The sequence below is a fragment of the Corvus brachyrhynchos genome, unplaced genomic scaffold (assembly GCF_000691975.1).
Source record: "Corvus brachyrhynchos isolate BGI_N302 unplaced genomic scaffold, ASM69197v1 scaffold1, whole genome shotgun sequence".
Classification (NCBI taxonomy): domain Eukaryota; kingdom Metazoa; phylum Chordata; class Aves; order Passeriformes; family Corvidae; genus Corvus; species Corvus brachyrhynchos.
In genome coordinates this window covers 9,562,575-9,579,202 of record NW_008237222.1, presented here as the reverse complement: position 1 = coordinate 9,579,202, position 16,628 = coordinate 9,562,575, and positions in this window count along the sequence as shown.

Here is a 16,628-nt window from a genome sequence, read left to right as displayed (position 1 = left end):
TCCTGTTGATAGCAATAGGAGCCATATCATTATTTTCAATGTTCATAAGCTAACACTGCTGATAACTAACTTGGGAAACTGAGACAGACTGTAGTCCCAAAGGAGATATCATTGAGGAGGTATCAAAAGTCTGTAGATTTGAGGCTTTGCTACACCACAGATTTCCTGTATGACCTTTAGATTACCTAATATGGTTCCCCTTTGAATCTATAAACTGGGCATAGCAGCACATCCTTATATTAAAAAGAGTGATGTGCTCAGATAATGACCTGTGGCACATTTTGTGACTGGAAGAGATTTCTCATAAGACTCAGACATAAGTTTGATCTGAAACAGTTGGGTAAATAGCACCAGTAATTAATTAATTATTAGTTAATTATCTCAGTTAATTAATAAATGATAGAGTATCTGCTGTTGCTCCGACTTACTGTGTAAGGCAATCATAGAATCACAGAATGGCCTGGGAAGGGACCTTAAATTAGGGAGCTGTGAGCCTTAGTATCATGTGCTGCTCCTACTGGCACTGTAGTACCACAGCAAAGTAATGATGCTGCAAATCAATTATGCTTCTTTTCTTGTATATATATCCAAATTGATGCAGGTTTATGAGATGTCAGTGCCTTCCAACTTGAGATATTCTATTAGTAAAACATAGTAAGTGTTTATACATTTAGACTGAGGCATATTTAAGGCAATGAAACTTGGTTTAGCCAGTAACAAAAATGGTTATGTTAAACCACATTGTCTTGTAATACTTAAGGGCTGAGGATGCATAAAGACAACTTGGTTCAGCTGACATGTGGTAACTTGTTAAGCCTTGGTAATTTCAGCTCATATAAAGGTGGAGATAAGAAATTGCTGTTGTTCCTCCTGGTATCAACATTTCTGACTATGGGAAAACAAGTCAGGCAACATAAAGGTCTTGAGAAGTTTTATACTGGTTAACAGTACTCCTCCTTCCTTTTCTCCCTTTCACTTCTTACAGATTTTAATCGGCTGAAGAAGAGAAATTCTGGTTCATGGGAAAACTTCTTTAATTTTTTTTTTTCTGTTGGGGGAGGTTTTGGTCAAAATTGATCTGGGAAATGAAAAGAAATTTTTCTGCCAACCAGAAATTTTGCCATAATTTCCTTCTGGAAACAGCAAACATTTATTTCTGAAATAAATGTGCTTTCTGATTCCTGCAGCTTCTCAGTTAAAATGGCATTTGACAGGTGACTCTGACTATCAGCTCTGTAGAGTAGTTGCAGAGCTACGTGCTATCAGTGGTGCTCTGGCAGCACTGCTCTGTGGGCTGACTGGAAGTCTGTTGCAGGGCTTCCAAGCTCCCAGCTGGCAATCTGTTCTTACTGTTCGGCAATCAGAAAGTCTGGAAAATACTGGGATTTCCATGTTTTCTGTACCCTTAGTAGGAAGTTACTCCTTTTACGCTCAGGGTTTCCAGAACTTCCAGCTTAGGTGGCTGAAACCATGAAAGCTTGGTGTTTTCTTTCTTTGGGACACTCTCTTGAGCAGATCTGCCTCCTGTATCCCTACTAAACTCACCTTTATTTCAAGTGAGCCACTTACACTTTTTTCTTCAGTACCAGGGTGGTGTTCTGTGCTATAGGATGCAGAAAGAAGGGCCTCCTGTCTGAGTATTTCACCCATCTCCTCTCTCTGGAGATGTACCTATCCCGCTTTTAACTAACTTGCTGGAGTAGGGGTAGCAATCCAGCTGTGGAAGAGTGGAATTTAGCGTGGGCTAATTCCTGCATGCAGTTTACCCAGCTTCTTTGGGTGTGTCCTGCATGGCTGCTAGACCACAATGGAAACTACCCACGCAGCTTCAAACAGCTAATGAGGCGACCTCGCACCCACCACACCCAGCGACTGGAAGATTCTGGCCCATCTTGCAGAATAGCACTATGCAGTTACAGCATCTGGCTCTGGCAAGTCTGCAGGCACAGTCAGTCTTTGAAACAAAAACAAAACCATGCACTGTTTCTTCCCACGTTTACATGACTAAATGCTGCAATGCACACATGTGGGCAAGAGCGGGAAGAATGCACTCCACCAGTGATTGTGAAGGGACTTTAGTGGCTCAGCACCCTGCAGGATCTGCTGCTTGAGCTGATTCACATCTTTTTCTAGCCACATCAAGGGTTTCACACATCTTAAGCAGAGTTGGCACTTGCAATGTGAAAGCTACCTAAAAGGTGTCAGATTTGGCATTCCAAATTGAAGTTTATCAGACATTCTTACAGGCAGATTGCAATTACACCTATGCTTAAGCCCTGAATATCCATACAGTTCACCAGAGCTGCAACTCTTTTCCAAGTCTCTTTCATACAAGAGTGATATGGATCTCCTGTGGTTGACATACAGGTACAGAAAAAATGGATTTCTTGCAATCTTGCTTGTGTTGCTACAAATATAGAACTAAGCACCTTCAACTTTTTTTATTGCCCTCATTACTCTTGGTCTGTGGATAGCTAGATGTGGCAGGAGACAGAAAATATTTTAGATGAAAGATGATAGAAGAAAGCAAGAATTGTTTTCAGTCTTCATTGGCACAGTAGGCCATTTCTGCATTTCCAACACTTTTGCAGAGGGGCTTATTCTGATACTGGGAACACCAAATGTACCTGATCTTTTATGGTTTAAGTGATCTCTGCATGAATGCATTGTGCTTGTGCAATTGCTTGTGCAAGTACCTGTGTGGGTGAACAGATTTGAGCCCATAAAGACTGTTTTGGCTCTTCAGTTCATCCTTGAAGATGTCTGCCAACCTTAGACTTTTACAGCAGGAATTTTGTAAGACCACATGTGCAAGAAAATCATCCATGCAACATTTAAAACCCATTGTTTCTTCCATTAGTTAAGAGGAAACACAGACTTATTTCTTACTGAATGTGTTTTTATGGCCTTCTCACAGCTTTGATGATCTTGTGGGAACATGTAATCATTAATTATTAAAAGGAAATCTAAGCTGCTCAAAGCTAAACACATCAGTTATCTTGTTAAGGAGAAAAATATATGTGAATGGATCAGGATGATTAAATCAATGCAAGACAGCATAACCTTCTGTTGTGATTGCATGTAGGGAACCTGATAATCTTAGTTGTCTCTGTTATAAGGGAGCAAAAATGTATTTTTACACATGCATTTTATTACAAAATGAAACATGGTGCTCTAGGCACAAAGTGGGGCAAGAGAGTGTGTGCAAACACATATGTACATACTTGTGCATACACACATGTGTTCTTTTGGTACACTTCCTTCCAGATGCACTTGGAGTCCTGGCTGCTGTGAGGGTTTGGCAGCTTTCTTGTGCAGTGTGGGTGTTTATCATTCTACTGTGATTGTTCATGTTGTGATGAGTTTCCCCTTGGGTGCATTTTTCAGGCACATGTTCCTGTCAACCAAGGTCAGTGCTGCACTAGAGAAGCAGTGCACAGGTGCTGTGTCAGACTTAGCTTCTTTCTTTTGGCTGCAGACAGTAACACTTCTTAATTTAGCTTATGATTAAACCATTGCTCTGATACAAGACCTAATAGAGTCTTTCTGCATGGATTTTAAAAAAAAAAAGTTCTTTACATAAACAAGGGAAGAAATGAATGATTTCATAAACATAGTCTCTCAAGACCTGACCAAGAGCCTGTTAAAATTGATGTAAGGACTCCTTGGATTTTAGCAAGCTCTGTTTCAGGCCTTTAATGCATACTTGGGTGTTTATAGTCCCAGGTGGGAGTAGCTCTTTGTTGAATAGGAGGTGGTTTCTTACTTTACTCTCACTAGGTATAGTGCTGGTGGCAGTGGGGAAAGCTCAGGGTGATGGGAGAGTTCATGACAAAGAATGATCTTTTTCTTCGTGGGCGGCAACCGGCTTCTAAACAAAAAAGCCCTAAGGAGAGAAATGCATCAGGGTCATTACAACTGTCATTTGGCTCTTACTAACATGTATTCTTGAAAGAAACTGTTAACACAATTTTGCTGTTTCTTGCCAAACAGCGAGGGCAAACTGGCAATGTTTTGAAGCCAGAATTGGACTGCAGGCTTTAGAGCTCCTGTCTAGGATCAGCTGATCAAGAAATATGGGAAACTGAACATGCTTAACCCTTTTACCTGCAGAAATCCATGCTTCTGCACTCACAAACATGTAGTGTGTTTCTGTCCAGCTTCAGATGTGTAGTAGAGATTATGGAAAGGTGCGTTTGGAATCAAATCTGGCAAGGGATGTCAAGGACAACAAGAAGGGCTTCTTCAAGTACATCAGTAGCAAAAGGAAGACAAGGGAAAATGTGGGCCTGCTGCTGAATGGGGTGGGTGCTGTGGTGATGATGGATACAGAGTTATGTGGAGTTACTGAATGTCTCGTTTGCTTCAGTGTTTGCTGCTGAGGTCAGCTCTCAGGAATCCCAGCCCATGGAGGCAAGAGAGAACATCTGGAGTAAGGAAGACTTTTACTTGCTCGCGGGATGGGGTTGGAGATCTTTTGGGCAAACGTGACATCTGCAAATCCATGGATCCTGATGGGATGCACCCACCAGTGCTGAGGGAGCTGCCAGATGTTATTGCTAAGGCACTCTTGGTGGTGATGGAGAATAGGAGAGGTGCCTGAGATCAGGCCACACTCCAAGGTCATGGAGCACAGGAGAAACGTGTGAGGATTGGAGCAAAGCCAATGTCACTAGAGTCTTCAAAAATGGCAAGAAAGAGGATCCAGGAAGCTAAAGGCCAGTCAGTCTCACCTCCATCTCTGGAGAGGGGATGGAACAACTTGTTCTAGGTGTCATCTCTAAACATGTGGAAGTAAAGAAAGTCATGAGGCGTAGTCAGCATGGATTCACTTAGGGGATATCATGCTTGACCAATCTGATAGGCTTCTAGGATGGACTGACTGGCTGGGTAGATGAGAGGAGAGCAGTGGATGTTGTCTACCTTGACTTCAGCAAAGCTTTTAACACTGTTTCCCCATACATCTTCATGGACAAGCTCAGGAAGTGTGGGTTGAATGAGTGGGTAGTGGTGTAGACTGAGAAGCAAATGCATGTCAGAGCTCATAGTTTTGTGATCAGTAGCACAGAGACCAGTTGGAGGCCTGCAGCCTGTGGTGTTACTCAGGGATCAGCACTCGGTCCCATCTTGTTCATCTTACTCATCAGTGCCCTGGATGAAAGAACTGAGTGCAGCCTCAGCAAGTTTGCTGGTGGTGCAAAACTGGGGTGAGTGGCTGGTACCTCAGAGAGCTGTGCTGCCATCCAGCAAGACCTGGATAGGCTGGAGAGCTGGGTGGAGAGGAACCTGATGAAATTCAACAAAGGCAAGTGCAGGGTCTGCAGCTGGAGAGGAATAACCCCCTGTACCAGCACAGGCTGGGGACTGACCTGCTGGAAAACAGCTCTGAGCAGAAGGACCTGGGGGTTCTGGTGGACAACAAGCTGTCCACGAGCCAGCAGTGGGGGCCCAAGATGGCCAATGGTATCCTGGGGTGCATTAGGGAGAGCATTGCTGGCAGGTTAAGGGAGGTGATCCTGCCCCTCTGCTCAGCCCTGGTGAGGCTGCATGTGGAGTTCTGTGTCCAGTTCTGAGCTTCTCTGATCAAGAAAGACAAGGGACCACTGGCGTGTGTCCAGCAGAGAGCAATAAAGATGATGAGGGGACTGGAGCATCTCTGAGGAAAGGCTGAGGGAGCTGGGCCTGTTCAGCCTTGAGAAGAGATAAGGGGATCTTAGTGCAAAGAAATATCTTAAGTGTGGATGTCAAGAGGATGGGACCAGACTTTTCACTGGTGCCCAGTGATGGGACAAGGGGCAAAACCTGAAACCCGGGGAGTTCCATCTTAATATGAGGAAAGCCTTTTTTACTGTGTGGGTGGCAGACCACTGAAACAGTCTTCCCAGTGGTTGTGAAGTCTCCTTCTCTGGAGGTATTGAAAATCTGCCTGAACTGTGCAACCTGCTGCAGGTGAACCTGCTTTAGCAGGGGGGGTGGACTAGGTGATCTCCAGGGGTCCCTCCCAACCCCAACTATTCTGTGAAAGTTGCACCAGATTTTTTGCCTTTCTTTGAATGACAGTAATAATAACCTATGATGTGGTACTGCTTTAAGATCAAGGATGTTGATATTAATTGACTTTAAAATTGAAATAAATTTATTCTTCTCTTTAGACTGCATAATGGTTTTGCTTTCACTAGGAGTGGGTAAAAGCTAGATTTCAATCTTGTTGGTCAGATTTTTCCTGTTAAGCTAGCACATACTATCCAGAGTAAAGGAGGAATCGATGAATCCTCCCAGGACCTTGTACTTTCTCTGCTTGTCCTGTTTTTCCTGGAAAAGACAGGCTAGAATTCACCTCTCACTGTGTCTAAATTGACAAGATCCATGATGTGTGAGAAATTCAAGGTCTGAGAAGAGACACCTGTCCCAAGGGTCTATCACAACTTAGGATTCACTGTGACTCCAGTACTGCTGTTGTGCCATAGCTGCATTAGCCTTTTTAGAAAGGCTGGTAGGTAAGCAATGGTATACTGGAGTACAAAATCAGCAATTAAATATGAAAAGGGAAAAAACCTTTTTTGTGGTTGTTGTGGTTTAATCCCAGCTGGCCACTAAGTATCATGGACCTGACTTCCCCCTCACTAACTTCCCCCTCACTCTGGTGGGATGGAGGAATTGGAAAAAGGTAAAGCTATGGGTTGAAAAAGAACACTTTAATAACTGGAAAAATAAGTAAGGTGTAATAATAACAATAATAATAATGAAAATGAGAGGAAGGGGAATAAAATCCAAGAGAAACAAGTGGTGCACAATACAGTTGCTCACCATCCACTGACTGATACCCAACCCATCCTACAGCAGTGACCAACCCTTCCTGGCCAGGTGTTCTAGTTTATATACTGGGCATAGCCTTCTATGCTATGGAATATCCCTTTGACCAGTTTGCTTCATCTGCCCTGGCCATGCTCCCTCCCAGCTTCTTGTGCACCACTTGAGCATGGGAAACTGAAAAGACCTTGACTTCAGGTGAGCACTACTCAGCAACAGCTAAAACATCTGTGTTATCAACGTAATTGTCATACTGAACCTAAACAGCACTGCACCAGCTGCTAGGAAGAAAATTAACTCTATCCCAGCTGAATCCAGGATAGTAGTGACAGGAGGTATTGTAAGGTTTCACTGAAGCTGGACATAGATATAAAATGATATATATATATATGTCATATATATAAAAGGATATATAAAGGGTGGGCTGGAATCTAACTTGCTGTTTGCCCATTTCTTCATTCATTTGGGTAGTTTGATTCTGTATCACTAGGTTATGTAAACTAAATATTGCTTAAATGCATGACTTTAGCAAGTTCAGTGCAATCCACTCCATTCAATACATTAAGCAGCTTCCTTGGAAGCTTATAGAACAGTTTTCTTATTGATCTGAGGGACTTGTTTTGTTGATACTAAGTTGGTACTTTTTAATATGCTTTTGAATTTACTTGGAGCATTTGACTGTGCCAAGCTCTGCAAAACTGGAGGAAATGTAATTCAGTAACTGTACAGTACAGGATTTCTTGTACATACTGTGAATGTTGGCACAGATGGAAGCTGGATTAGGTGAACAGTGCTGAACTCAGAGTATTTTGGATTTTTTTCTTGCACACATAAAGAAAAATAAAATGAACTCATTTACTTGAGGTCATTCTGTAATAAATCCACTTTAATCAATGATGTTAAACTACTGAGGTGTGTTACTGATACAGCTGCATTTTATTACCTGCTTTGTAGACCACAAATAGCAGAGAGAACCAGGTAAGGGCTTTTAGTTTCAGATGCAGGATGTGTGATGCAATCCACTACAGGGTATATGCACAGAGCATATTTTTGAGCTACTTTACTTTGAAATCTCTGCCAGACATCTATGCAGCCAGACAGTAAACAAAGAAAATGATACCTTAGGCCAGGAACCTTCAAGAGCACAGAGGGTTTTCCTCAGAGACTGGAAGGGGAAGCATAGCATGTGTAAAGTCACTAAGGTTAGTAGGCCAGCCAAGAGCAGCACTGTGTCTGTGAGCTACATGTATGGGGTCTGAAGTCACTGGGAGTTTTGCAACTAATTTCAGAAGAGGTAGGACTGCCCCAAGTGTTTCGACAGCGGTTTCATTCCATTGGTATCAACTGATTTACTTCAGATTTGGTCAAGGATGAGCAAGGTGAGTTTCATCTGCTGTCAAAGAAGGTTGTGAAATTTTATATGTATTGCTTAATTCAAAAAACATTTTCCTCTATCAAATACTTCATGAAAGTTTTGTCTTAGTCTATGTAAAAGTGCTTTCTAACAGAACCATGTTCTGATGCTGTTGAACACAGATTCCTCTGCACAATAAAGAATTCTAATTGCAGTGAATATTAACTGCAGACTCCTCCAGATCCCGAGATGGGACTTTGTAGTTTAAAGTTTTGATATGTAGCTTACATGTTTTTAGAAATTCTGTGAAATTAATGAAAAGATTGAAGAAAACACTGTGGTGTTTTGATATTTTTTTTTTCCCCATAGCCAAACATAAGGTTAAAAGCAAAGCTTGAAACAATCTGGCCTGGCTGCACAATTTGTTTTAGACTTTAAGAAGGCTTGAAGAATTATTTCCCATTCTTCAGTTGCAAGTGAATATAGCAACCAAGTTAAAAATAATTCCCAAAATGGAATATTAAGCATAAAAAGTATTCATAGAAAGCAAGGCTATTGGAATATGGTAATACTTCTGCTGATTTTAGTTTGGCTTTTGAGGTGTGAAGGTTTTTTATTTAGTTAGTTTTCAGGTGATTTATTTTTGATCCACTTGTAATAATGATTATTATGACGTGAGTGCAATAATGTAGTGGCCAGCTAATGACAGTCTTCTGCACCATCAAAATCAATTTATCATGCCTGTTGGGAAATGTAGTAGTTTCAGGTCTTTTCTCCCCATCATAATGAAAAACACCCGTAGTGTCAAAAGTTGTTTTCCTTGTCTGTCGAACAGTACAATAGAGAAATTTGGAGAGGTTTTAGAGCTCTTAACTTCTTTCTTTGGAGCATCTGAACACTGGCTCTTCTGCAGCAGGAAAACTAATGTTCTGCTGGAGGTAGAGAAGAGATTGAGTAGCAGAAGATGTTTAATTGAAGAGAAGGCAAATAGGAGGAAAACTTCAAAATGGGATTTCTTTCTGTGGATATTTGTAACCCAGAGGATTCAATCTCTGAACATCCTCCAGAATCTGGGGAGACTGGCAGGTAGTCTGACAGAGAGTTTGTACCAGTGATATGCTGTCTGGGAAAACAGCAAGTATTACCAAGAATTGGTCCTTGTATTTCAGTGGCAGTTTTGCAGAAAGAATACTCAGAACTGTAATTGATCTATTTAAAGGTCTTAGTCATTCTGACATTGCCCTATCTTCTTCTCTTTTCTCCCTGTATACTATCATTGCCTGTAAAGTGAAGAAAATAATAATCATAGCTCTATCTTCCTGCTTCACTGGGTGGGAGTGTGCTATAGTCAAAAGACTGGTGCAGTGCTGTGCAGAGTAGGGAGAAGCCAAGTTTACAATATAATAATGAATTACCAGCTCCTTTCTAATATAGGAAGGGAAAAAATTTTTGCTTTAGAATAATCCCCCTACATAAAAAGGATTTTTTCAACAGTTTTGTGTTTGAGATTCTGTGTTTTCCTCAGGGTTCGTCAAAGGGGTCACACATTGACAACCTTCAGCAGTAAGTAGCTGGATGAGACCTGTTAAATCTGAGAATTGTTTTTTTTTTCAGAAATGTAGATCATAACAAGCTCAGGACAAGAGAGGCGGTTAACCTTCCCAAGATTTCAACAGCTGCATTGGAGCAACTGACCCTCACTATGCGAATAAGAGATTTTCACTTCAAGGACTGGATTTGCTCTCTCCCCATCAAGATCATGGCCAAAATTATTTTGCCAGGTTGAGAGTAGTCCTGAATCTGCAGCATCCCTACTCTTTATATTCATGGGGTTATATGGTGGTCATATGCCTGGGTTGCAAAAAGATGATTAAGGTTCTTTAAGCAGAGTACTAATAACAGAAAATTAAGGGCCCATTGACTCTTTACAGGAAGCCTATTTAGCTAATACCAACAAAGCTTTTTTTCCCATTTTAACTAACATGGTTTTGTTTTAGCTGCTTTTGTTGTAATTCACTCTGGCTTTTTTCAACCCTTGCACTTTGCCTTTGTGATCTCTGTTTTCTTTCCATCCAGAATTTTCTTTTCTACACTTCTCTCAGGCAGATTCCTTCCATCCACTACAAGAATAAGTCTAAAATCAATTGTTGATTGAAATCTTGGTTCCCTGGGTGATTCTCTCCACTGCCTTTAGTAGTGTCAGGATTCAAGATACATTTGTTTTTCTTTCTTGCCATTACACAAATAGTGCTCCCCAGTAGGACTTTGAAGTTCATATTGTATTCATTAATAAGATTTTAAATCTTCTTGAGACAGTCCCTCCTAGCCCTTCTTCACCAGCAGGATGTGTAGCCCATTGCATATGAATTGGTTCCGGGAGTGGGGCCAGGGAGTAAGGGAATAGGGCTGGGCCAGGAAGCAGGAATAACTGCTTCCCTAAGTGTAGGAAAAGGGATTTCAGGGTCCAAGCTTGTGAGGGTTGAGGAGGTGAGAAGTGCTGTCATCTGCACTGACCATGGCAGGGAGTGGGGTCTGCTAGGACCCTAGGAGGGTCACAATTTTTGAACCAGCTGTGAATTCAAAAGTTGGTTTGATCAAACCAGGATGAACTGTTTCCAGCACAGTTTTGGCTACCCACAACCTCAGTTGGCTTAGTCCTGTATTCCTGATGCCAATGCATTGCCCAATGATGTCAGCGGGTGTTTTTGGGTTTGCAAGGAATGCAGGAATGGGATCTCTGAAAAACAGAATCTGTATGTAGAAACGTTCTAAAACAGAAGGATGTTTTGCAGAAGCTTGCCTGAAACATTTTAGCGAGAAAACTGGGTTCCTTCAGGCCCTTGGCTATTGTTTTTATGAATTATCCTTGCAGGTAGCTTGCATTCTTCCATGCTGTCATCAGACACTTTTGTGAAATGCTTCTGAGGGCAAATAATTCAGGGCACTCTTTCTGACCAGGACAGCATACGCCAATTACCTGGATACCACTGAAGTTTGCAAGACTTCAGAATTACTTTTCTGAATTATGCCTTGTCAGATCATTATAGATATTCCAGTGGATCATCTGTGGAGCTGATAACATCTCTCACGTGTTGAAGATTTTAACTTTATTTTTGTCCTGGAATTTAGCAGTATGCTATTGCACCTTCATAGCCCTTTGCTGGGCTTGATGTTTTCATCAGTTGTTAAAGTGGAGTGGAGTCACCACACTTCCTCCAAGAGTATTTCCTGCCAGAGCCCGTAGTATGGCTGCCTTTAATATTTCTTCTCATTCTTGTCAAAGGAGTAGCCTTCCTTTCCTTTTTCTTGGTTTTACTCAGTGGCATGTAAGGTCTGAGAGACGAAATTGGTTCTTTGTAGGAGATGTGTCACACATGGTATGAAGCAATGCCTTTGTCAATGGGTCTGTAATGAATTCATTGCTGGATCTTACAATCCACAAGCGCTTTCTTTGCCCTTCTGCAAAGGACTGATTATAGTTTGATGCAGAGAATAGTATTACCTTTTCTAATGCGATGCTCTAAGCATTCAGGGATTCCTTATTAAGTGTCTGGCATGCCTAATAAATTCACCAAGTTTATTCCCAGGTAGCTTTAGGATGAAAGCTTCTGAAATGTGTCAGCTAGTTAGATGTTAGTTTTTATACTCAAGATGTGCTCGACACCAGAGAGTTCCTGCTGTAGCAGTATGTTGAATCAATTTCCATGTAGCCTTCAGCCACTGCTGTGTGTTGGCTTTTGTCAGGCTGTGACAACCCTAACTTGGGGGGTTTTCTTACCTTCTGAGGTCTTGGGGTTTTCTTACCTTCTGCGAGAAATGTCATTGGCCTTTTCTGACCTTGCCTTGTGGTCACACATGAGATTTTGAAAGACCTTTTGAAATTACTTGGCTTCTCCCTTGGTACGATAATATTGCAGAGTACTACTTCCTGGATTTTCCTGCTAGAACATAACAGTTTTTACAGTGGTAAAGTTTTAAATAGAGTTTGAAATACTTGGCATCAGGATAGAGGTTTTTGCATGCAATATATTAGTCAATGTGACTTACTAAACCCCTAAAAAGAGTGGCTTTTGCAAGAAACTGCATATTCCCTAGTAAATCATAGGAGCATAGGAATGGGAGGGAGCTCAGGCAACCAGTCCATCTCTCTGTTTTGTGGCTGAGCCAAGGACTATTTTTGACAGTGATTTGTCTAACTTTTCCATAATGGACTCCAGTGATGAGGATTCCATGACCAGCCTCAGTGAGCTGTTCCAGTGTATGGCTGTTTTTGTTAGTTATTTTGTCCTAATAGCTAACAAATCTTCTTTTACCACACGGTAAGCGGAACTATTCTTCTAACCTTGCTGAACCTGAAGAACAGTTGATCACTGTCCTAGTTATTACAGCATCTTGCATATTTTAAGACTTATGTCTTCCCTCAGTCTCTTTTCTAGACTAAACAAACCCAAATCTTTCAGCTTTTCTTCCTAGATTGTATATTCCAACCTGGTGTGTGGATTATTTTTGTTGTTCTTCTCTGGACCACTCAGATTGTCTGCATAAATCTGGAAACATATAGTTCAAAATGGGACTTTATTTTTGATTTGAGGTATCACAAGTGCCAAGAGGTGTGGATTAGTTACCTCTCATAGAAAACCATATTTGCAAGAGAATCATACTTCTAACATAGTTTCCACATGGTTGTATTAAAGATTTTCTACAGCTTTGTAGCTAACTTGCTTACAGAATTTTTCTTTTTTATTTTTTCCCATCAGTTTCACAGCCAGTGGTTAATTGACAACCCCTTCAACCTGTCCTGTGAAGGTTTTTCTACTTTTCACAGCCAGATGCCCTGCAAATTTGAAGTGTATTTTAATATTCCACCATTCTGCTTCTAGCTGGGCTTTAGTCAATCTTTTCAAAACAAAGAGATATTAATACATAATTCATCCAGGAATCATATGGTAATGTATTTTGAAGAACTTTCTTCTACTGGTTTCCCAATGAAAATGCTGAAGGTAATGTTGCGCAACTTGTGTCACAATCTTTCTAAACTTGAGATCCTATTTTCTGTTTCTCCCTTAACCTGTGGACCATAAACATGGAACAAAATAGAATGGTCTGAGATGATTTATTTTTCATCTCCATTAGGAAGGTTGTCCAGAATACTTCCTGTGTCCCTGTTTCCCCAGCCCTTCCCTAGAGCCAGTAGTCACTTCTGGTTGATCTGGTCTGAGTCACACCTGACAGTTTTATTAGTGCTCACGAACAGCATTGGGCAATGGCTGGATCACTGGCTGAAACTTGGCAGTATGTCTGTAATATCATGGATTTGGGCTTCTGGCAGGCAGGCAGCTGACACCCTGGGACACTGGTTTGACAATGGACGTCTCTGTTCATCTCAGAAGTAATTGTAACAGAAAAAAAAATAATCTTGCTGTGATAGCCATCTACAAAGCAGAAAAAAAAAATAAAAAGAAAACATAGCAATTTACCTAGTGTCTGGTCTATTCACTAACAGATTTCTCAACACTGAAATGGTTCCTCTTTTCTTCCCAAATTATTTAAGAGCAATAAACATACTCATCAGCTGACTTGTTCTCCAGTGGCTTTGAGAAAGTTTTTAAAGGGCTGCTTAATTTCCCCCCCTTAATTCCTGGCAAAATCACAAATATCTAACTGAACTCACATTACTTAAATGGAAACTAATAGAAGAGGTGGTTGTACAAGTAGTTCAGGGTCTGGTCACAAATATGCTCTAAGCTGCTGGTTCCCCTGGGTGAATTTCACCTTGAACAGAGAAAAGAATTACACCTGGTTAGCTCAAAAAAGGTAACTATCCTTCTCGTATTTTAGTCAATCTAGCTATAGAGTGAAGTGGAAAGACAGAAGGGGAATCTAAAGAGTGTTGGCCTGATAGCTCAGTGGTTATTTATAGCAAAAGAGAATAATCATAAAATAAGATGAAAATATTTTCATTTTAGACTGTTATCCTAAAACAAATCACAACCAATCTGAACCAATAAATAATGGAGAGAAGTGTTTAAAAAGGAAAAAAAATACTAATGAAAACATGATTTTTTTAAAAAAATGTTTCTTCTGGAAGCATGCCGTGCCAGCTGCAGTAGTAAACATACCTCCTTTGAATCACTGAAGATGAAAACCAGCCACATACTTGAGCTTAGATGGTTCCTATGGGTTTATAACTCTTTTGTATCTTTTGAGCACTCACTAAAATACAGCACACAGATTTTTAAATTATGATTCTGGCTGTAGAGGCACAACACATTCTTTTCTGTTTTTAATAAGTCTCTCTCTTTGTGCAACAAATCCTTCTAAAAAATTGTACCAGCAGTGCTAACCAATGGGTAGCAGCTAGAGGCTGGGGGGAGAGGAATTACTTTGGCTGGACAGAGACTAAGGGATTTGTACACCCAAATTTCTATTGTTTTTAATAAGAATTTGGCTTCAAAAATCATAGCCCTTATATGTATTCAGTCTCTAAGAACTGGAGGCCTCTAACCATGCATTCCTATCTTGCTGGATCCAATCCCCCACTGGCTGGTGCACCAGCTGGGGGAGGCAGGTATGGCATCGCACACAGCCCCTGGCAGGACTCCTCCCTTGTCAGGTGCATGTGGCTGCTTTTCTGGTTGAGAGCATCTACCATCTGCTGGCTGGAGATTACAGGTGGGGGAAGGAGGAACCCATATCCCACCAGGAGTGCAGAGGTTACTTAACAATCTTGAGAACGTTTACTGGGTTATAATGTGGATTTGTTTTTCTCATTCTGTCAGTGGCTTTTTGGAAGATTGGTGGAGACTTTATGAAAATGCAGGGTACTTGTGCATTCTACCTATATTCCATATGCTCTTGTAAATTGTCATTCTGATTCTCCCATGCAAATAACTGAAGGAAATGGAAAAATAAAATTTAAAAAAATCCTTTTAATAAAATTAATTATCTCAGTTCCAATGGGAAACCTGAGTGAAAATGTGGAAATATTAAGTATATAACAAGGGGATGTTAATTTATTTTGTGAAGACCTCTATGATTATTGAGAACTTTGTGATTTAGGATTATTTACAGGAGGGCTAAGTGTTACTGTTATTTTCCTGTAATCAGTTTATCAGTGGCTGATAATAAAGAATGTAATTTGGTAAGGTGTAATTTGCAGGTGAAGGGAGTTTTTGCAATAATGTTTGCATTTTCACTACCTTTTCAAGGGTCTCTTTAATTTTTACAGAAGAGAACTAGCTATACAAGGACAGCTACATATGCTGATTAAAAAATTGCAAAGGAGTAGATTCTTGAGCAGAACTTCAATGGTGGTGCAGTTAGTTTAACATATGTTCACTGTAAGTTTGTTAATGTGGAGGATGTCAGAAAAATGAGACACTTAGAAACCTTGATCAAGGCATCAAGACAATGAGACACATCATTTTGACACAGGAATTTTTATGGATTGCATGAGGTTGGCTGTACTCCAGAATTAGTTCCAGGCTGAACTGTAGTTCCATTCTGTATCTTCCTTCATGTTAGAAACCTGAGTAGTGAGTGGTTATTACACTGAACTGTATTACGTGCACTGTTTAAGCACGCTGAGTACAGTAAATGATTGTGACTCTATTTTTAAGTACACTTCTCTTTTATGTGTTTTTACTTAGAATGGCTCTGTAGGTTAGTGTTGGACACAGCCTGTACACACAGTGCATGTGGTTCTGAAAGGAAGTCACGTTATCTGCCAGTGCTGAGCATAAAGAAGAGGGGAACTGGTCTCCTAACTGTATGAAAAGAATGTATGAACAGGCATAATATTTTCACTTTCCTGCCATTACAGCTGCTGCTTTTATCCCAAGAAAATAAATGATCAGTGCAGATAAGGTGATGGCTGAAATTCTCCATATGTTTCCATAGATATGCAGCTTTCTGGCAGAATAGCACAATTCTTTGTGCAGGCAACTGAATCACCAGAGCTAGTGGGCTAGATTAATGTGAGGAATTATATTTAAATGCCTCTTTAGTGCTTAGGATATCTCTAGGTGTCACTGGCATTCACCTGCCTTCCCACCTGCCTTCTCTCCCTCTATGCCAATAGTTTCTGGGCTAGTTTCTGCTACTGAAATACCCATAGAACCTACCAGTCTGTTTCTGAGTTTGTGCCACCTGCCTGTGTCCTGACCACATCAATCTCTGTGGGGTTCAGCCCACATCTTAAAACTGAGGGAAATGTGTTCTCATCCTCTTTTCTGTCTTGCTTGTGGTTACAGAAAAAATGTGTGTAGAGAATATGTATAATTTCATCAGAAAAAGGCCTGTTTTGTGGTTTTGAATCAAGCATTCCTTAGGGTTCTTACCTTTCAGTCAGGAGATGTTGGGATTTTTTGCCTGCTTTGGTGAATTAAAACATCTTTTTGCCAGGAGAATGATGTAACACTATCCAGGGCTGGGGTTTTAGTATTTGGTGCCTTTCTACTTATGT